Genomic DNA, 23,355 nt, shown 5'->3' with positions numbered 1-23,355 from the left:
TTACATTTCATGAAGTTCTTAAAAACACATCTATGAAAAGCATTACAATTCTACAACTCTTGATTAAAAAAAGCATAGCAAAATCACTTACCTTATACAGTAATAACACTAAAAACTAATAACCACCACTCTAATAACATAAAGCCTCTCTTTTACCTGCTATAGTAAAAGACAAAGAGAGCCCAGACACCAACCCTCCTGGACTGCCTTGTTATAAGCCTCATGATGACCTCACGGCTGTAGCTAATTCACCAGGGGCCAATCCCAACGGCTCCTCAAAGGGCCACTACCAAACCCCCACCGCTTCTAATACAACACACACCTGCTTCCAACGACCAAACAAGCATTAGCCAGCTAACCTATTGATCTCTTCATCCCAAAGCCAAATTAATTTCCAAATTACCACCAAGAACACTCGTTAAATAGCACCCTGCTCCTGTTATTCAATTAGTTGCAGTTTCTTAGTGATTAAACCACCTTTTTTAGCCCTGCAATTCCATTCATAAATAGTAAAAGGTGACTTGAAGCCAAACTGCAAATTATTCAAGATCCTTAAAGTGTCCTTAACATAATTCAAAATGTTCAAAGTGTATATATATATATCCATACTGTATGTCACATATATAAACACAACACAGTTCATTGTGTAACCAAACATAACTGCAACCTTGTCATTAACTTTTATTCGGTCAAAACAATCATTAATCACAAGAAAAAAAATACAAAATCACAAAAAATGACACTCCTACACTCCTGAAAAAATAAAAACAGTTAATTTATATGACAAATGAACATGGTGGAAGTACAATAAGTAATGGTTGGGCTCTTAAATGTCACATTTATATCTGCAGATGCCTAGAAACTCATCTCTCCTACATATGTGTGTGTTTACAAGGCTGTTTTTTATTCAAGACAGTTTATTTCTTATATACACAAGTGGAATTAAATCCTTATTCACATGTATGGTCCTATAAAAAGACATTAAGGAACACCCCTTTTAACTGTGGGTTAAACCTGTTTCACAGCCACTACGACTGTCACCTGTGGATGCTTTACCATTCTCTGTTTTTGCTACATTCCATGGGGGAGGTGCCAGCCTGGCTCAGGGTATAAAACAGAGGACTCCCTTTGCTCCTGTTTCCATTCAGTGGTTCAGAACAGGGGTGAGTACAGGCTGCTCTGGGGGGTAGAATATGTTCTTGAGATTTGCTTTAAGTTTACAGGGCTGAACCAGTTGGCTTTTCACTCTCTGGGGTTAAAGGGGATGACCACTCCTGGACTGGAGCAGCAACTGTTTGTATTGTTGCTAAATATTGATTTAAATGAGTTTTTACAAGGGTGTTTCATCAAACCCTTGATTATGACCATTTAGTTTGCATTCGTATAATAGTATAATTATATTTCATAGGTAAAATATAACTAGTTTACTTTTCTTGATTACCTGGTAGAAAGCAGCTAAGCTGCATGAAGCCATTTCTGGTGGACTAATTGATATTGTAGGTGGGTACCTGCATCAGCATGTGCAGTCTGCAAAGGAACAAGTAATAGGCATATTCCATGCTGAAAAAAGAAAAAAACACATTTCAGCTGTATTACTGTAGTTGACTGAGTGGGGGCTCTCGGATTAGTTCACTTGTAGTAACTTGTAGTTGTAGTAAACTGACTGTTGTGCAGGTCACCAAGACTTGGAACTGCTGCTCTAGAGCATAGATACCCAATCTTGACCCGACAAACTTACTCTTCAGGTTTCCCATGTTTTAAAGAATTGGCACCTCATGAGCAGTGTTAACCAGAGCTGTTTAAAACCCTTGTCCTTCATTTCCCAGCTGCAATGAACCTGGATTTGGGAAGGAGGACCCCTGTGAAGCGTGCTCTGGAGAACAGGAGGTGCTGTACTCCTGCCATTTTGGGAGTCTCAAACAGTGCTTAGCCACGTCACGGAGGCAGACGCCCTGGATTCTCTCAATAAAGGGCTGGGTAATATGCTTATGTGATTAACTACTTACAGCTCAAAAGCTATATAACCAAAATAACTGATGTTATTTTCCTTAATTAGATTGTGTAAACAACCATAAAATACAGATATAGGTGTACCTCTACCCTTGAGAAGGATGGACTATGGCTTTGAATACTAAACTTCAAATGGCCCATCAATAGTATCCATTTTCCTTACCTCATGTACAGCATCAAACCCTGGGAGGTGGTTCATCTTCAGTGCTTCTACCTGTCATTTTTGCAAAACGTGATGCAGAGCTTTCTTCCTGGTGCAAACTGTTCTTTAGTAACACTTGCATCTCGTGTAGAGCATGGAAAAGGTGAGTAAATGTACTAGTTTCCCTGAATCACAGATTCAACTGCACAGGTTATAACTGTGTAATACGGTTTACAACACATACTAGTTTGTGCCAAGTTTTGAACTATAATGGCATTTTAAGTGATTGATTCATCAATGGTGTAGTTTTTTAATCTGTTACTATTGTCTTTTTTTCCATAGGCAAGTGTACTATTCTAGGTTTATAAAAGTTATAAATCTTACCATCTTACTTGGGTGCAGCATGTAACACTGCAAGTGTTAATCCATGGGCACAGTACTGCAATTAAACTGGGGGGGAAGTGGAGGTGAACGCTGGACACATTCCTACTGGAATAGTGCTCTATAGGCAATATTAAATTATCTTCCAGTTTTAAGGCTCAGCAGTGGAAACCAATCTATTGTTCACTTTGCAATTAACTCTTTCTTGTTCCTATACAACCAACAAATGTGGACAGCTTCCTCCTCAAGCACTTACTAGTTTAAAACATGAATTTTTAGCTGCTGTGGTACTAGTAATACATACCTACTACCTGCAACTACAACCAGCATGTGGTGGCAGTGCCAGATGAGATTAAGTGTCACAAGTAGAAGTTCACACCCATGTCTTTCCAGGATATAATCTGGAGTTTAACTGTCTGCCTATGCTGAAACAAGCCATCAGTCCTTTAAAATGGTAACTATCATTGGTTAAATGTTTGTTTTGTTTATACAGTTAACTGACTGTTTTAGAAATGAAGCTTTTCCATTGCCTTTCCAGTCTGACCTTAGCAGAATCTCACTACTCTTTACAAAATCCACAAGGTGGCCAAGATCAATATTGTCTTCTGGATCTGTAGCAGCTTCACATGTGCACCTCAATGAAGGCTGACATCAGTAAGGAGGAATTGAGACCCAGTTTAATTACTGCAGTTTAATTTAGATCTCCTGTACCTATTGGGTGGAAGAAAAGTGATTTTTTTTTGTGGAAGTGATTTCAAAAGCTAGGGCAAAGCCCACAGAGCTCAACCAATCGTTGACAATGTGGCAACTGCTTTACCTCAAATGTTTGTCTTCAGAGTACAAAAAAGTATGAGAAAGCAGTTGGGGAAAAAATACTCAACTCCATTTACATATTAAAATGTACCTTCTTCCACTGTTCTCTTTTGCCCAGTCCCACACAACCTTCCTTAAAATACAGGAGAAATGGTTTTGCTCAGAATGTTCATGACTAGACTAACCTATCAAGTTTAAGTTGTTTTCTGATAGCGGTAGGTTTTGCACCACGAAATTTGAAAATGCTAGATGTAAGTAGGTTACCTTTTTTCAGAGAGAAGTAATGTATTTATACATATTGTGAATTTTTAAACATACAATTAAAGAGTGAGTTTGCATTAAAGCTTAATTAAAAATATTATGTGTGATAGCTTATGTAAAAAGCAAACAAAATATACAAAAGTGGATGACTGTAAAAATTAAGGTACAACAGAGTTCCTCACGTATTCAAGCCTGGGTTCAATTTTAACTTGGCAATATCACTCTACACTGCATCTCCTGTTCCAGTTTGCTCTTTCTCCAGGCCTTCACTCTGCACTACAGCTCCCAGTTCCAAACCTGCACTCCAGTCTGCACTGTGGTTCCTGGCCTTCGCCCTGGAGCTCTGGCCTATTTTCTGCTGGTTCTCTTGCCTGAGTTTCCAATCTACGTTGGGAGGCAGCCTTCATCCTCTAGGACCCCAGGGCTCCTCTAGTGCAGGCACATTTCATTCTTACGTCAATGTAAACCATCCAATAAAATTAGCAGGTCTCAACCAACAGACTCACAAGTAAACCAGAATGAACAGTGGAAGAAGAGTATTGAGTGAGCTATCATGATCCTCACTGCCTACTCAACCATAAGACAAATCTCTTAATGAGCACTAGGACTGGCTAAAGAAATTGTTGTTAATAAGGTCCAAATTATAATTGCTAGATTTGGACTATGCAGAAACTGATTTAAAAAAATTGAAGTGATTGTCCAAAATTTGAGGTTCCAGAGGCTTCACTTCTGCTCAAAGTGACTGGGATGAGACTTTACTGAGAACCCTGGGCAGTAGCTGTGGTTTTAGAGCAAAGCCATGAAAATACAGCTGGATGCTTCATTCACACATCCTGCTATACCATGGTAAAACCAGAAGGCATTAGCTCATGCTGAAGGATCTATAACTAGTAAGATGACAGAATATTGTAGGACATTTTTGCCTTGTTGTTTGGAGGTAATGCAGTAAAATTCCTGTGAAATCTGTAACAAACACTCCCAGTTTATCTGGTGTTTATCCACCCCTCAACTCTTCCTTCTCCTCAGCCTTGATGCCCTAGACATGTTTAAAAGCAATAAACATGCTACCACTGTAGGTGGTACTCAGTCTTAAGGTGTTATACAAGGTTACAAGAATATGTTTACAAGTCCAATTGAATTATCAAGAGTGTGAAAGTTAGATAAAAGTTTTAACTGCAGTTTTGTCTTTAAACTTGAAGGTATCATCTCTGGAACAGAAGGTACTATGCTCACTGACCTCCTGGGACCATCAGGACTACACACCAGTGGGAAAGCATTTTGGCACAAACAGGCATTCAAAGGGTCTTAAAAAAGGCATCATAGTATTTCCAAGAGTAACTTGGATAATCACCATCATGGCCTGCCTGCACCACCCAAAAAGACAATTTTTCCTGTTCAAACAAGTTTGCCTACTTGTGCCACTGTAAAATCCTGGGAAGGTTATTCCGAAAGGAGCAGCTCTCCCCCTGTACTGTTCTACTTAGTTCTGCAGGACTGAGGCTACAAATCAGCACAATAAAAACTCAGTCAAGACCTGGCTGTGCCTTCTTGTTTCATTAGAGATGGACACAAGTAGGCAGGTTTCACATGCAAAAGAGCACAACCAATGAACAAAGTTCTGGACTTTAAATCATGCACTATGTACAACCAGAATTAGTCCTGAAGTGTGTAGAAGAGCAATAAAAAAATAAATATGACACTGAGGACAGTAATGGAACAGCACGATCGTGTTCTTCAGGAGAACCTCAGATGGCTTTAGATAGATACTTTATTGATCCCGTGAGGGAAATTGCAGTGCAACAGCAGCTTAACACAGACAACACAGCCACAGTGTAACGAATTACATAATAATAGTACAATACATACAATACAAGAGTTACTCACAGTCCGGACACAGAAAGAACAAACTAGAACAGAACAGTACACAGAAAAATCGTATCACACATATGAATATAAATATAGATGTAATGCACAGGTCCCTGGCATATATTGCACAAAAAACGGTTGTAAATGGGGAAAAAGAAAGAGAACAGATCACTGTCAATGTTGCCTCTGCCCAGACGCAAGGTGGATGTGTTGTACAGTCTTATGGCGGAAGGCAAGAACGACCTCCTGTAGCGCTCCCTGTTGCACCGTGGATGAATCAGTCTATTGCTGAACGTGCTCTTCATTTCTGCAAGCCTGTCATAGAGGGGATGGGAGAAGTTGTCCATGATGGCCTCTATTTTGGACATCGTTCTCCTCTCAGCCACTACCTCCAAGGGGTCCAGGTCAGACCCAATGACAGAGCTTGCTCTTCTGATGAGCTTGTTCAGCCTTTTAGAATCCACTGCTCTAATCCCAGAGCCCCAGCACACCACTGCGTAGAAAATGGCACTCGCTACCACCGACTGATAAAACATATGTAGCATCTTACTACACATAATTCAGAAATGTATGTACTTGAAAAATAATTGGTACTGTTTCATCACCAACTTACAAATCCTTTTTGCAATCAATTTCAGTGCGTCTCTTATACCAGCCACACGAGACAATGAATCACTAAGTGGATGTTAAAGTTTAATTTATCCCATATTCCTTCTTCCTTATATTTTTCCACTTTTTGCACAAATTCAGGTAATTATCTTTTCTTGAATTTCCTGGAAACTAGTTAAAGAGATCAAAAGCTCTTGGGATCCTAAGAGGTGACCACTGCATTTAAACTTGAAAGTTTTTAATACCATAAACTGATATTGCACTAACCGGGAGCATTTCCAAATCCTACATGAAAAACAGACAGCTCCCCTCTTTCCAACACAAGCACAAGTCTGTTACAGATGGCCGCATTAGACTGTTTCCCGCACATCAAATGCACTCTGTGCAGAAAATTAAATTGCTTAAGTTGATGATGTACAGAAATAGAAACTGTGTACAGTACATCTTTCCAGACCCTATTCCGCTGTTCAGCCAGATCCTTCTCCCAGATAAACTCAATCGCATGACATGCTGATACTCCAGAGATCCTGTTAATTCAATATAGTTGACAGGCTACATGTGTATAAGTTTTAAGTACACCTGTGAGCTTCTCCTCGATTCTGACGCTTTTAAAGTGTGAAGAGTGTTTTAAGAGCTGCACTGTGAGCTGCAAATCAGTTTTTGTTTGATTACATTTTTCATCAAATACACTCTGCTGAAAATTAAATTGCAGACGCTTATGATGAGCAGAAATAGACACTTTGTAATTCAACATAGTTAACGGGCTACATGTTTATAAGTTTTAAAGATCCCCGTAAGCTTCTCCTCAATTCTAACAATTAGGTGAAGAGTATTTTTACAAACTAAAGTCCAGCTCATAGTTAGTCTTGAAAAAAATCTAGGAGCGTTACTTGGAGACTAAACAATTATATGAATATTTGTGGATGTAATAAATTAAGATCTCTGTTGCAAGATGACAATATCCTCGCTGTTACAGTATATTGGAATTCCTCATTTGTAAAATGGGTTGATTGGAAAAGCAAATGTGGATGCTGCCGAATAAATATTGTATAACTAATAAGGTTAAGGAGGTTTCATACAAAATAATTAATCATACTTACCCAGTTGAGACCCTTGTTGTCCAGCGATTTAAAATTGAGATAAGTGATAAATGTGTTTTATTGTGACATTAGTAACTTTTCTATATTTATTTTGGTTATGTCCCATGGTAAAACCTTTCTGGACTAAGTTGCAAATTATATTAAAAAATAGACCAATATTTATTATTTGCTTTGAAGAAATAGATGTCATGTTCAATCTCAGCCCCATCGAAAACGATACAAAAATATCGTTTGTAACTTTATTAGAATGGCACATTATCATGTACACAAAATGAAATAGTCTGGGAAAAATCCTATGTTTGAGCATTTTAATATGGATGTAAAGGAGAATCTGCAGACTGTTTCAAATTGTAAAAATATGAAAGCGGTGCAGACTTCAATTTGTTTCACCTTTTTATAATTTGTATTTATTTTATATGTACCCCTGTGATGCTTTTGTCTTGAAATGTTATCTGTACTCTTGTTTGTATTGTGTTCGATAATGCTTACATATTTTTTAAAATTAACTATTAATAAATAAAATTTAAGAACTAAAAACTATTAAACTTACATTCTGTTAACGGTATTTTCAATTTAAAAAGTTTTGAAGGTGAAATTTTGCTTAATGGCCACAAGGTGGCGCCATTGCACTATTTCTGTAAGAATCAAAATGTATTTTTCCAGTTTAATTCCACGGATCGGCCAACAGAGGGGGCACTTCTCCTACTGTTTCTATTGAATTCATAATAATTGCTTTCACTTATATCGCGCTTTTCTTTACGGGAAGATGTGATGAATTATGGAAAATGAAGCCTGTGCACTGTGGATTTGAAAACTATTTTAAGTTTCATGATGGATGAATTATGAGAAAATGTTACATTGTCTGGTGGTTTTTGCAATATTCTCAAAATATACAACAGAGCGACATCTTAATAATCTCACACAACAAATATTAAAAGATCCTTCTTTTATACCTAAAAGCTTTCAGATGTTGAACAATTAAAATATTGCTTGCAGGAATCCAATTACTGTTATGAACTTTTTACAAGCTAATTGTCTGATTTAATTTTAATCTTATGATATTATGCATTACGGTAATGTACCATTGTTGTATTTTATTATTGTCATGTATGTTTTATGTTTAAGGTTTTGATGAAAACAACAAATTAGCTTCAGGACACTAAAGATTAATTAAATTATAAAGTAGATAATTAAATCATAGTATTGCAACCATATTTACTGGCAACCACACTGTCTAATTTTGGTGCTGCTCTTAATCTTGTCAGTTGGGTTGCTGATTTCCTTACAGACAGAACTCAGGGCCTAAGAGTCAACCATACTTCGTCTCAAGCTGCATTCTTGCACAAATGCTTCCCGAGGATCTATATTGTCTTCCTTTCTCTTTGTTCAGTATACAATTTGTACGTTATTACCAGTCAAGTAAGACACATTTGCAGACAACTGTTATTAGTTTCTTGCAGGCAGATGTGTGGGGTCATGGGCCAACTAGAGAAGATTTTGCCACCTGGTGCAAACAAAACTACTCCAAGTAAGTTCACTGTCAGCTCAGCTCGGGAAATCAGCGTGATGGACTGTGCTGTAAGAGTGCCTTCACTTTTAGGCCACGCTCAGCTCAAGAGAACACAGCAGCACAGGGACACACTGACACAGCCCAGCCAGCTGCATGACCTGCACCAGGCACACAGATGGGCTCCAAACAGCCACGAATGCCAAAGAGCCCTAAAGACAAACTTCAAACAAAATAAACTACATTTCAAACCTCGAAGAAGGCTCCACAGCCAAAACATTGTTTTCTTTCGTCTCTTTATAGCAGGGAATAAACCCATTACTTGATCCCTTACATTTCAAAACGCTCTGTATCAAACCAACAAGTTGGGCATAAATTTAAACCATGTTTTTGAGAAACTAGCCTTAAAATCAAAATGACTAAATTCATATGAAACACACTCAGAAACAATATCAAATGGTGTGATACAGAGTGCAGAAACAACTGAAGGGAACTACCAGAACTAAAACAACACCACACCACTCTGAACTGCGCCTCAGATACTGTGAGATGGTTAGACACTACATGCACACCCTAAAGAAGATGAGCACATACACAAACAGACAACTCTCAGACCATGAAAGAACTGTGGCCAAGACACAGTCAACAACGCCTGACCCAACTGCAGCTCAGACCTGCAGCAAAGCCTGCTCAAACTCCTCAACCTTGTCCTGACGGCCGGCTGTTTCCCTGAGGCCGGGAATCAAGGACTGATCACGCCCATCTGTAAGAATGGAGACAGACTCGACCCCAACAGGTACCGGGGCTTCAGTGTGAACAGTAACCTGGGGAAGGAACTCTGTCGTATCTTGAATATCTGATAACCGGCCCTCCTTACTGAGCACAATGTCCTGCATTAGAGTCAGACTGGCTTCCTACCAAACCGCCACACATCCCATAACATTCACACCTGGGCTCCGATGGCCCATCTGGACCCAGAACAGCAGAGCCTGGCACCGCTGGAGCAGCACTGTCACACCTGGGCACTGCCAGCCCATCTGGACCCAGAACAGCAGAGCCTGGCACTGCTGGAGCAGCACTGTCACACCTGGGCACTGCCAGCCCATCTGGACCCAGAACAGCCTGGCACTGCTGGAGCAGGACTGTCACACCTGGGCACTGCCAGCCCATCTGGTCCCAGAACAGCCTGGCACTGCTGGAGCAGGACTGTCACACCTGGGCACTGCCAGCCCATCTGGACCCAAAACAGCAGAGCCTGGCACTGCTGGAGCAGGACTGTCAGACCTGGACACTGATAGCCCTTCTGCGTGAGACCGGAGTCATTGGTTCCCAGAACAGATCCAGATCTCAGGAAAACAGTTACAACTTCACAGTGAACAAGAACACTTTGAAACACAACCTACTACACATACTTCTAATGGACAATCAGTTCATCTGGGAGTTTTCCTGGCAGTGAAGTCACTGAAGGAGAAGGCACACAGGGCTTTCCATGGCAGTAAAAAGAGGCTCTACAACATCAGTCCCCCAAATACAATTGGCTCTGAATATTCAAAAGTGCAATCAGACCCTTTACCCTATACTGCAGTGAAGTGTGGGATCCCCTCAGTGAGCAAGATTACACTAAATGGGACAAACAGCCTGTAGATACTCCATCCAAAAGAGTAAAAACATCCTCCAAACTGGAATGCTACAGAATCCTAAACAGATAATCCACACAATAAACACTAGCTGGATATTTGACCAGGCTAAGAAACAGCAAAGAGATACAGACCCTGTCAAGTACAGGTTCAGAGACACAATCAGGCCAGAGCAACTGGCTGACAAAGACCCGAATGTCCAGAGAGGACAGGCTGTGCTCCCATTGCCGAAAGAAAAAAAGGAAAGAGAGATACACTTTCTGCCGCACGGTGAGAAATATTCTGGAACAAGACGAACATTATTCACCAATAAAACAGATCATATCGCAAACCTGTCAGAATCAGAACAATGTTGAGTCCTGCTGGGAGAGAAATAATACAGTGTGTGATCTCCTGTCCCAGCCTGAGGAACAGTGAGCCTGTCTCTCAATAATAATAATACAGTGTGTGATCTCCTGTCCCAGCCTGAGGAACAGACAGTGAGCCCGTCTCTCAATAATAATAATACAGTGTGTGATCTCCTGTCCCAGCCTGAGGAACAGTGAACCTGTCTCTCAATAATAATAATAATCCAATGTGTGATCTCCTGTCCCAGCCTGAGGAACAGTGAGCCTGTCTCTCAATAATAATAATACAGTGTGTGATCTCCTGTCCCAGCCTGAGGAACAGACAGTGAGCCTGTCTCTCAATAATAATAATACAGTGCGTGATCTCCTGTCCCAGCCTGAGGAACAGACAGTGAGCCTGTCTCTCAATAATAATAATACACCTTGTGATCTCCTGTCCCAGCCCGAGGAACAGACAGTGAGCCTGTCTCACAATAATAATACACCTTGTGATCTCCTGTCCCAGCCTGAGGAACAGAGAGTGAGCCCATCTCTCAATAATAATAATACAGTGTGTGATCTCCTGTCCCATCCTGAGGAACAGACAGTGAGCCTGTCTCTCAATAATAATAATACAGTGTGTGATCTCCTGTCCCAGCCTAAGGAACAGTGAGCCTGTCTCTCACTAATAATACAGTGTGTGATCTCCTGTCCCAGCCTGAGGAACAGACAGTGAGCCTGTCTCTCAAAAATAATAATACAGTGTGTGATCTCCTGTCCCAGCCTGAGGAACAGACAGTGAGCCTGTCTCTCAATAATAATAATAAAGTGTGTGATCTCCTGTCCCAGCCTAAGGAACAGTGAGCCTGTCTCTCACTAATAATAATACAGTGTGTGATCTCCTGTCCCAGCCTGAGGAACAGACAGTGAGCCTGTCTCTCAATAATAATAATAATACAGTGTGTGATCTCCTGTCCCAGCCTGAGGAACAGACAGTGAGCCTGACTCTCAATAATAATAATACACCTTGTGATCTCCTGTCCCAGCCTGAGGAACAGACAGTGAGCCTGTCTCTCAATAATAATAATACACCTTGTGATCTCCTGTCCCAGCCTGAGGAACAGACAGTGAGCCCGTCTCTCAATAATAATAATACAGTGTGTGATCTCCTGTCCCAGCCTAAGGAACAGTGAGTCTGTCTCTCACTAATTATAATACAGTGTGTGATCTCCTGTCCCAGCCTGAGGAACAGACAGTGAGCCTGTCTCTCAATAATAATAATAATACAGTGTGTGATCTCCTGTCCCAGCCTGAGGAACAGACAGCGAGCCTGTCTCTCAATAATAATAATCCAGTGTGTGATCTACTGTCCCAGCCTGATGAACAGACAGTGAGCCTGTCTCTCAATAATAATAATACAGTGTGTGATCTACTGTCCCAGCCTGAGGAACAGACAGTGAGCCTGTCTCACAATAATAATACAGTGTGTGATCTCCTGTCCCAGCCTGAGGAACAGTGAGTCTGTCTCTCAATAATAATAATACAGTGTGTGATCTCAACAGATGACTCTTGGGCATGTGCCTGTGTGTTGTTAGTTTGTGTGCTTTTCTATATATTGCCTGCTGCCGTGAAACACGTCCACCTCGGGGATAATGAAGACTCCCTCTCTCAAGAAAACACAACGCATCTGAAAATGACTTTTCTACAAATGTTTTCACTCCTCTGGTATCAAAGTACTGCATCTGCAGGAAGGGGCGACTCGTCCATCCATCGTCCAGCAGGCCCACTCTACAGCACATCAGACAGATGCCTGTGAAATCAGCACCTTCGGGCTGCTTTACAAATATATTATGTAATACAATGCGTATTTTTACGGTCACGTTAACTTGCACTGTTAGTGTGTGTTGTGAGTTCTGGTGTGAAACATGGCTGCTGTGATCAGATAACATTCAGAGAAACTCCAGCTCTCAGTGTTTAAGAATATTAAACCTTTACTGACCACAGTGGTGTTGAAAGCGAAGCTCCACTCATGTCTGTCAGGAGCTCCTCAGAGCCTCAGCTGCAGAGACCGGCCTGGAGACGCCCATCCTTCTGACTTGAAACCTGACAGGTGATGAACAGGAAAGGTTTTTACTCGTGTGTCGGGACACCTGGAGTGACGGACTGGTTGGCATTGCAGCCCTGGCTTTCTCCTCAACTGGGATACGATCAGGTGGGGATTTTGTTTTCCTGGGGGTTTAAGTGGTGCACCTTGACTTGCAAATTCGTTTTTACTTTATGACAGTTTTTTTTAGTTGTTTTAAAGAACTTACTGTTTTGATTAGATGTATCAGAAATTGTGACTCTGCTTTTAGCTTCCCATTCCTTCCAAACAAAGGGTCTTCTGTTGTAGAGAACAGCACAGCATATCCAAAGCGAAGCGGGAGGGGACTGCAGTCCAGAGAAACCTTTAATTTTACAAAGAATGGAGGCAATTTCACACCTCTGGTTGTGCCAGAGGGTCCTCAGTGGAAGAGATACCAGGGTCCCCAGCACTGCTGTCACCTCTTCTGTACTCCTCCTATGCTAACAACTGTGTATCTACTGCTGTGAAAGGAAACAAGTCTGCAGATGATCCCACCGGAATAAAAAAAAAATCTGTAGAGGAAGGAGGTCACTGTTTTAATCAGCTCCACACAGACAGCACCCCAGGAACCAGACCCATGAGAACACAGGCAGAGCCTGCAAACTCCACACACACAGCACCCCAGGAACCAGACCCATGAGAACAGGGGCAGAGCATGCAGACTTCACACAGACAGCACCCCAGGACACCAGACCCATGAGAACAGGGGCAGAGCATGCAGACTCCACACAGACAGCACCCCAGGAAACTGAACCCATGAGAACAGGGGCAGAGCATGCACACTCCACACAGACAGCACGCCAGGACACCAGACCCATGAGAACAGGGGCAGAGCATGCAGACTCCACACAGACAGCACCCCAGGACACCAGACCCATGATTACAGGGGCAGAGCATGCAGACTCCAAACAGACAGCACCCCAGGAAACCAGACCCATGAGAACGGGGCAGAGCATGTAGACTCCACCCCAGGAAACCAGACCCATGAGAACAGGTGCAGAGCATGCAGACTCCACACAGACAGCAGCCCAGGAAACCAGACCCATGAGAACAGGGGCAGAGCATGCAGACAACACACAGACAGCACCCCAGGAACCTCAACCCATGAGAACGGGGCAGAGCATGCAGACTCCACACAGACAGCACCCCAGGAAACCAGACCCATGACAACGGGGCAGAGCATGCAGACTCCACACAGACAGCACCCCAGGAACAGGACCCATGAGAACAGGGGCAGAGCATGCAGACTCCACACAGACAGGACCCCAGGAAACCAGACCCATGAGAACAGGGGCAGAGCATGCAGACTCCACACAGACAGCACCCCAGGAAACCAGACCCATGAGAACAGAAGAAGAGCATGCAGACTCCACACAGACAGCACCCCAGGAAACCAGACCCATGAGAACAGGGGCAGAGCATGCAGACGCCACACAGACGGCACCCCAGGAAACCAGACCCATGAGAACAGGGGCAGAGCATGCAGACGCCACACAGACAGCACCCCAGGACACCAGACCCATGATTACAGGGGCAGAGCATGCAGACTCCACACAGACAGCACCACAGGAACCGGACCCATGAAAACATAGGCAAAGCATGCAGACTCCACACAGACAGCACCCCAGGACACCAGACCCATGAGAACAGGGGCAGAGCATGCAGACTCCACACAGACAGCAGCCCAGGTAACACACCCCAGCAGGAGGAGGCGCCGACGGACTCGCTCATGGTGCAGTGAGCCCAGCGGTGTGAGGCTGGTGTCCAGCGCTGATTTGTCCCTGATAGTCCTGTCCCACAGCCTGCGAGTCACCGTTTCTTCCACAAAATACTCCAGCCAGCGCTTTTTAGATTACATTAAAAAAGCCGCCTGTTGACCTGCTGGAGGTCAGACCCGCTCCGGCAAACAACTACTGCAGCTCCGTTGCCCCGGCAACCACGTTTTATTTAACAAAGTAAAATAAACACAGGAGAAAAGTTTGCAAACAAGACAAGAGAGCTCAGACACCCACAGACACGACGGCAGTGGGTTTTGTTTCTGTGTCGAGTTGATAAACCAGGCAGGACGAGCGCTGCAAACACACTAGAGTGCACATAACACAATCAGGGGTACACAAGACTCCTGCTTTTTACACAAACAGGTTCAACAGGTCAATCAAGAGCAGGTCGGCACAGCTGTCATGATGTCTCATTTACAAAGAGTCTGAAGATTTGCTCGTCTCTTCCCAGAGCAGCTTCACTCCGGAGAGCAAGAAACAGCTCCTGCCGAGTCCGTCTTGTAAGACAGACATAGAAATCCGCGACACGGTAAATACACTGACATTGTATAATTAATTCTGATGCTCAATCAAATCTGCGGAACACGTGTGGAGCGCAGTCCAGAGCACTATAAAGACTACATTTCCCACAAGCCCTGTGGCGACTTCCTTTTGACGTAATCGAGTCGCGTCTTTTTATTTTTAATTATAACAACAATACATGCCATAAAAACAAGAATACATATAACACAGAGTATAGTCAGGGGCACATACGATAATACATGTACATGTTATGGAAAAAGATTAAACAAGTAATCTTGTTTAATAGCAAACAAAAGCAGATAAGGTCCGTACATGTTTCAAATTGTCTGTACAGACGCATTTACATCCGTTTTAAAGTGTTTAAACACGGGTCTCCTCTCACAGCATTTCGTTAATTATTATACCGTGGAAGTATCATATTTTTTAAAATACAAACGATATTTTCATATTACTTTCAATAGGTTTAAAATGTAGTATTATTTAACTTCTTTAAAAGTAATGTCAATATTAGTTTCCTTCTTTACGTTATCTTTCAGAGTTGCTGTCACAAACGTCACAGTTATCATCTGTATTGATTTTCAATCTCTGCACAACGAGGATCTGTACGGAGGCGCTATTGGACTCGCCGCCATAGACTCGTGTATCTCTGTCGCCGCCCAGTGGACATTTCTCGAAAGTGCAGTTCTTTTTAACTTTTTATTGTAGCAATAAAAATAGATACAATACAAACAAGAGTATATTTATAGCACATCAATAATACCATCAGGGGTACATAGTATAATATATTTACACTTCTGAAAAAAAGATTAAACCAGGTTAATAAAGATAAGGGCTGATATAGTCTGTAAATACACTTTTACATCTATTTAAAATGTTCTAACGAAGCTGCCTGAGGAAAGAACTTACTGTTTTGATTACATGAATCGGAGATTGTGACTCTGCCTTTAGCTTCCCATTCCTTCCAAACAATTTCAATTTCACACCTCTGGTTGTGCCAGAGGGTCCTCAGTGGAAGAGATACCAGGGTCCCCAGCACTGCTGTCACCTCTTCTGTACTCCTCCTATGCTAACAGCTGTGTATCTACTGCTGACTCCGTGAAAGGAATCAAGACTCCAGATGATCCCACCCAAATAAAAAAAAAAATCTGGAGTGGAAGGAGGTCTCTGCTTTAGTCGGCTGGTGCCGTGAAAACAACCTCTAACTCTATATAACTCCAACTGCCTGTGTCTCAGGAAGCCCTGGTCCGTTTGTAATGGAAAACCATTGAGAGCACTAGAATGACTGATTTCCATCTTCACTCTAGGTCACTGTGCTGAACAGCACATGACTGTATTCTGCATATGATATGTCTGTTATTTACACCTTTTCTTTCTCACTTTGTCTCTCTGTCCGTTTGGATCAGGTATTTGGAGAGCACCACCACACCAGCCAAACTACCCAAACAGTTGCTTAGGCACTCAAGTGGACTTGATCAAATTAAACTTTCCAACCTAAACAGGAAAATGACAGTTTAAATGGATTCTACTGCCTTATTAATCATATTTCTCACACAAATAGCTATTTTTATACTTTCTGGTTATATTTCAATCTTATAAATGAAGCATTTCTTTCCTGCGGTTTGAGGTTGTTAAAGAGAAAGACCCCATACTATCACAACCCCCTTTACAGGCTGGTGAAAGAGGTGAAATGAGGTAGCGGAGGTGTAATTGAGTCGGACAGCAAACTCTCACCTGCTGCTTGCCAGGACAGGAATCTTACAAAGGTCCCCTCCTCCCAGGAGGGTCACAGTAACAATGATGATGAGTAACACGAATGATTACAGTTCAGGGCCCCAGCACTGCCACCCACTAAAATAAACATGACACACAAGAGAACCCATAAGACAGTCATAGAAATCCATGACACGATAAACACGCTGAAATGGTACAATATAATTAATTCTGATGTTCAATCAAATCACCGAAACACGTGGGCAGTGCGGGCCAGAGAACTACAGAAACTACATTACCCATACGCCCTGTGGGCGACTTCCTTCTGACGTCATCGACTCGCGCCTTTTGAATGTCATTTTAATTTTTGGTTTATTGTATTTATTTTGTATTTTGTATCCATGTACAATACATTCATTCATTACTCTTGTTTGCAATGCAATGTATTCTTTGCTGTTGAAAATGCTTAAATATTTTTAAAATTAAAATAACTTATTACTACGAACATTACTAACGGTATTTTAATTTAAAAAAACTTTCGGTGAAATTTTGCTGAATGACCACCAAGCGGCGCCATTGGCACATTATTGTAAAAATAATCATTTCTAAGAAATTTTCCAGTTTAATTCCACTGACCGGCCATCAGAGGGGCACTTTACTCGTCCTGCTGCTTCTGTTGAATTAATAATTGCTTAAATTATTGTCTGGTTAAATTGTCTGGTGGTAAGTATTTGTAATATAGGATTGCTCATGTCTGATCTGGAACACGAGATGGAAGTTTAACATGTGTGATTCACTGAGGTGGAGGGGTGGGAAATGACTGAAAGAAGTCTTGCCATGCTGTATTATTAATAGTAGTAGCAGTATTGTCATATTAACACAAATCCTCAGACTCACTAACATCTCCAATAGAACGACAATCTCACACATCAAATATTAGAGGACCCTTCCTTTATACCTAAAAGCTTTCAGTTGTTGGACAATGAAAAGAGTGCTTGCAGGAATCTAATTACTGTTGTTATAAACTCATTACAAGCTAATTGTCTCATTTCTTTTTTTTCTTTCTTCTCTTTTCAGCAGCAAATAAACCCATTACTTGATCCCTTACATTTCAAAACGCTCTGTATCAAACCAACAAATCGTTCATAAATTTAAACCATGTTTTTGAGAAACTAGCCTTAAAATCAAAATGACTACATTCATATGAAACACACTCAGAAACAATATCAAATGGTGTGATACAGAGTGCAGAAACAACTGAAGAGAACTACCAGAACTAAAACAACACCACACCACTCTGAACTGCGCCTCAGATACTGTGAGATGGTTAGACACTACATGCACACCCTAAAGAAGATAAGCACATACACAAACAGACAACTCTCAGACCACGAAAGGCCTGTAGCCAAGACACAGTCAACAACGCTTGACCCAACTGCAGCTCAGACCTGCAGCAAAGCCTGCTCAAACTCCTCAACCTCGTCCTGACGGCCGGCTGTTTCCCTGAGGCCTGGAATCAAGGACTGATCACGCCCGTCTGTAAGAATGGAGACAGACTCGACCCCAACAGGTACCGGGGCTTCAGTGTGAACAGTAACCTGGGGAAGGAACTCTGTCGTATCTTGAATATCTGATAACCGGCCCTCCTTACTGAGCACAATGTCCTGCATTAGAGTCAGACTGGCTTCCTACCAAACCGCCACACATCCCATCACATTCACACCTGGGCTCTGATGGCCCATCTGGACACAGAACAGCAGAGCCTGGCACTACTGGAGCAGCACTGTCAGACCTGGTCACTGCCAGCCCATCTGGACCCAGAACAGCAGAGCCTGGCACTGCTGGAGCAGCACTGTCAGACCTGGTCACTGCCAGCCCATCTGGACCCAGAACAGCAGAGCCTGGCACTGCTGGAGCAGGACTGTCACACCTGGGCACTGCCAGCCCAACTGGACCCAGAACAGCAGAGCCTGGCACCGCTGGAGCAGGACTGTCAGACCTGGGCACTGCCAGCCCAACTGGACCCAGAACAGCAGAGCCTGGCACCGCTGGAGCAGGACTGTCAGACCTGGGCACTGCCAGCCCATCTGGACCCAGAACAGCAGAGCCTGGCACTGCTGGAGCAGGACCGTCAGACCTGGGCACTGCCAGCCCATCTGGACCCAGAACAGCAGAGCCTGGCACTACTGGAGCAGCACTGTCAGACCTGGTCACTGCCAGCCCATCTGGACCCAGAACAGCAGAGCCTGGCACTGCTGGAGCAGGACTGTCACACCTGGGCACTGCCAGCCCAACTGGACCCAGAACAGCAGAGCCTGGCACCGCTGGAGCAGGACTGTCAGACCTGGGCACTGCCAGCCCATCTGGACCCAGAACAGCAGAGCCTGGCACTGCTGGAGCAGGACTGTCACACCTGGGCACTGCAAGTCAATCTGGACAAGACCAGAGTTATGGTTTTCCAGGAGAAAGCCAGACCTCAGGGAAACAGGTACAAATTCACACTGAACAACAACACATTGGAGCACACATCCAGCTACACATATCTCGGTCTCACCATCAGCTCTTCTGGGAGTTTTGACCTGGCCGTGAAGGCACTGAGGGAGAAGGCACTCAGGGCTTTCTACGCAATAAGAAGGAGGCTCTTCAATGTCAACCCACCAACAAGAATTTGGCTCCAAATATCTGAAAGTGTAATCCAACCCATTGCCCTATACGGCAGTGAAATGTGGGGTCCCCTCACAGACCAGGAGTACACTCTGTAGAAACTCTAATCAATCTGTAGAAACATCCTCCTTGCGCAGAGAAAAACAGCTAACAGCGAGTGCAGGGCTGAATTAGGCCAGTACCCACTATTGATAAACATACAGAACAGAGTAATCAAACACTTGTTACACCTGAGAAATAGAGGCCACAATTCATACCACCACTAGGCCCTGCTGATCCCAGAGTACAGCTGGTCTTGACACCAGTCAGTCTCAGGACAGCACAGCTACAGCAACACCAATCACAATCATCCAAATGCGGAGGGGACTGCAGTCCAGAGAAACCCAGCATTTGACAAGGACTGGAGGCCATTTCGCACCACAACTGTAGAACAGGATTCTTTCTGCACACCCAGTACTGGGGGCTGTGTTGGAGGCTCCTCACCAGAAGAGACTTGCATTCCTGTTGGCTCCTCTCGTTCTGTGATGATTTTAAACGTCGAATCGGGCAGGAGGCAGGCGCTCTTCGGGAGCTCTCGTCGCGTGCTATAACTCGGACCACGCGATGGCACAATTGCTTCCTACATACAAACAGAAACTTCAAACAACAAACCCCAACAAGAAATCTGTGCACACTTGGACTCCTGCTGCAGCTGAGGAGCTGTCACGCACACACCTCCTGTGTGGGTAGTGTTGGCCGTAGGACGTGTTGTTCACAGAGAGAAAAAATACACCATAGCAAGTCAGCACTCAAACAAACCAAAAGGCCAGTTTTATTGAAGTTGACGCAGCTGGCCACACAAACACTCACTGCGTCTCTTCACCAGGTATCAGAAACAAAATAAAGGAACAATCTTTTTATCATATCCACTCGCACCTTGCTCTCATTTCCAGACTCCTAACTTACCACTCCCAACAAACCCCAGTGCTCGCAACACCCTTTAAATAGGATTTGGCCCGTACCACTATGGATACAATAGGTGTAAAACAGAAAATTCACAAGACAAACAACACATAGCACAGCAGGCCGGACTACTTGGACACACAATTACATGAAACCCTTAACAATTCACAGGACAGACTTTCATCAGATCTTCTATACCTAGTTGCCATTTTTCCCAATAACATTAGGCTCTGATAACCTCCCCTCTCAGCATTCCAGCAATGTTATGTTCCTCTAGCTAAGCTTCAGGCATATAACCAGTCTCCTATCTGTTTGCAACCTTTTGACCTTTCTGAGGACCCCTCAGAACAAATAGACACTGGCGTCTCCTCTCATGCAGTGCTGTTAAGACTTAAGCTAGTGGCATCCTACACTATGCTTTGTTCCTTTAGGGCCATTTCTCTAAAAATAGTGTTCTCTACCTTTTGTTTCCCCTCCTGTCCACAGCTGGAACAACTGTTTGCTAACAAAGACTGTTTATCTGTCTGGAAAGGTCTCCAAACTGTTACCAATTACAAAAGAAAATCCCCTCAGATACATCTTGATCACTCTCTACCAGATAACACATTTTACAGCAGGTCTGAAACACAAAGGATCTCCAACGACCTTGTCCATGGCAGTCTCACAGTCTCCAAATAATTCACATCCTGGGGATGAGCTATTGTCCCCCACTCAACTGGAGTGCCACACCCACTCACACTCAATCTCTCACGAAGACTTGACGCCGTTAACAAGTCTTGAGAATGCCCTGTGAAGCAAAGAACAGGATGTGTTAAGGCTATTCAAAAAGCAAAACTGTAAAAAGGCAGCAGGACCTGACTGTGTATCTCCAGCCACACTACAGCACTGTGCTGGCCAACTCGCTCCAATCTTTACAGACGTTTTTAAGCAATCATTGTCCCAGTGCACAGTGCCAGACTGCTTCAAATCTTCTGTTATTGTTCCTGTTCCAAAAAAGGACACAAGAACCTGCCTTAATGCCTACAGACCCGTCGCACTAACGTCAGAACTGGCACGTCTTCCCAACACGTTCGTGTCACAGTGAGGTGACCCCTCAAACAAGAATTATTTCCTGCCTCATATCTGACTACGGCACCTAGCAATGCAAACAGGATGCTAGGGCCCCTCTACATTACCACAGGTTCTGTTGATCTCCCAGATCCACCAATGCCCACACAGACCAGCGACAAGCATGTGTATCGTATAAGTGACCTTTTTATTTTCTATCCACATTCACCATCAGCCAAAGACACAACGAAAACAGCAGCAACAAAAGGTCCTTCCAAGGGTCATAATGAATCCAGAGGGACGGCAGTCTTTTCTGTCAAGTACCGAAGAGTGGCCACTCGAACGATTCTTCTTCGTACCTGTAAAGTCTTTGATGGCCCCAGTGAACGAGAGGCCGGTCCCATTTCCCCAGACTCCGTTCAGGTTCCACTAGAAATCCTCCCACGAAATGTATTCCATTCCCCTTAGTTTGGAGCGGCTAGCCGGGCCGGTTTCTCGCTCCTTGCCTTCAGGTATTAAAAGTCTCTGTACAGTACCTCTGTTCCGATGCCACTGTCTCCCGTGGTCGTCAATCGGTCCTTACCTCCGTGAACTCGCGCTCCGCAGCTTCCCTTGTGCTGCCTGTGTCGTCTCCCGGGTCTGGTGGGAATCGGGAGCGCGCTCCGTTCCGGCTCAGATGGTTTTATTCCTCCCCTCAGCCCATCTCCCTCAGGGGGTTTTCCACTGTCCCTGTCAGAAAGGGGCTTGCCCAGTATTTTACCAGGAGGAAGCTCGTGTGGCTGAAGAGTGTGAGAGTGCCGAGCTTAGGTGTTATGGGCCCTTATCACTTCTTTGTTCACTCTCCGGGTCGGAGAAACCTGAAAAGAGACAAACGTTGTGAGACCATTTATAAGCTTGGTGACCTCGAATTAAACAGAACAATAGCAACACTGTTCTACAAACCTTTCATTGAAAGGGTTTTCAAACACTGTCCCACTTGCTGGTTTGGCAACAGCAGTAGCTGGAATTGAATATGCAGCCATTAGTCTGCCTGGCAAAAAACAACCGGTCTCTCCAGTGGTCTGCATACAAGTGAACACACAAACCCCATACTATTAAAACCCCCTTTAGGGCACACTCACACCACAACACAATCAACCCGACAGACTCACCAACACTGGACTGCAGAAGCGGCAGGAAACCCTTGAGAACATGAGCAGAGCATGCAAACTCCACACAGACAGCACTCCAGGAAACCAGACACATGAGAACATGTGCAGAGCATGTGCGCCGTCTCTCAGCCTTTCACCTCCACTTGCAGATCAGGACGCGACCGGAGACCGGAGACTCCTCACTCCTGCAGGAGGAGGCGCCGACGGACTCGCTCAGCCCAGCGCTTACATTTCCCTGACAGTCCTGTCCTACAGCCTGCGACTCACCGCTTCTTCCTTTTCTTCTGCGAAATGTCCACAAAATACTCCAGCCAGCGCCTTTTAGACTAAAGTTTCGGCTTTGCCAGCTGTCTGCCTCCCGGAGGTCAGATCGAAACAACTTCTGCAGCACCGTTTCCCCAGCAACCACGTTTTATTTAACAAAGTAAAATAAACACAGGAGAAAAGTTTGCAAACATGCAGGCAGGATGAGCGCTGCAGACACATGCTGCTGCCCGGGTCCGTCTTGTGAAATAAACAGAATTTTGCACCCCAGGAACTAGACCCACGAGAACATAAGGAGAGCATGCAAACTCCACACACACAGCACCCCAGAAAACTGGAGCCACGAGAACATGAGCAGAGCATGCAAACTCCACACACACAGCACCCCAGAAAACTGGAGCCACGAGAACATGAGCAGAGCATGCAGACTCCACACAGACAGCACCCCAGGAACTAAACCCAGGCTCCCAGCGCTGCCACCCACTGCGCCGCCGTCTCTC

At 43.8% G+C, this 23,355-nt stretch overlaps 3 long non-coding RNA genes across 4 annotated transcripts in view; 1 reads left to right on the top strand and 2 right to left on the bottom strand.

Moving 5' to 3' along the window:
- Positions 1-23,355, bottom strand: part of LOC148651664 (uncharacterized) — a 46,036-nt gene that overhangs the window by 20,073 nt on the left and 2,608 nt on the right. The window contains exons 3-5 of one of the 2 annotated variants that reach the window (XR_015925805.1): positions 12,965-13,099; positions 12,652-12,755; positions 92-1,560 (exon numbers count right to left, since the gene is read on the bottom strand). This is a non-coding gene — a long non-coding RNA (uncharacterized LOC148651664). The remainder of the gene's footprint in view (positions 1-91; positions 1,561-12,651; positions 12,756-12,964; positions 13,100-23,355) is intronic. The other variant, XR_015925806.1, reaches the window with a different exon arrangement.
- On the top strand, positions 2,205-4,894 carry LOC148651666 (uncharacterized). Its single transcript, XR_015925814.1, has 3 exons — positions 2,205-2,315; positions 2,927-2,987; positions 4,807-4,894. It is a non-coding gene; the product is annotated as an uncharacterized LOC148651666 (long non-coding RNA).
- Positions 21,630-23,346, bottom strand: LOC148651665 (uncharacterized). Its single transcript, XR_015925813.1, has 2 exons — positions 22,383-23,346; positions 21,630-22,297 (listed from the first exon to the last, which is right to left on the bottom strand). It is a non-coding gene; the product is annotated as an uncharacterized LOC148651665 (long non-coding RNA).

Source organism: Lepisosteus platostomus, chromosome 12 (genome assembly GCF_059453375.1).
Source record: "Lepisosteus platostomus isolate fLepPlt1 chromosome 12, fLepPlt1.hap1, whole genome shotgun sequence".
Lineage (NCBI taxonomy): Eukaryota > Metazoa > Chordata > Actinopteri > Semionotiformes > Lepisosteidae > Lepisosteus > Lepisosteus platostomus.
The sequence above is the reverse complement of the archived record's forward strand: the minus strand, read 5'-3'. Positions and strand labels throughout refer to the sequence as shown.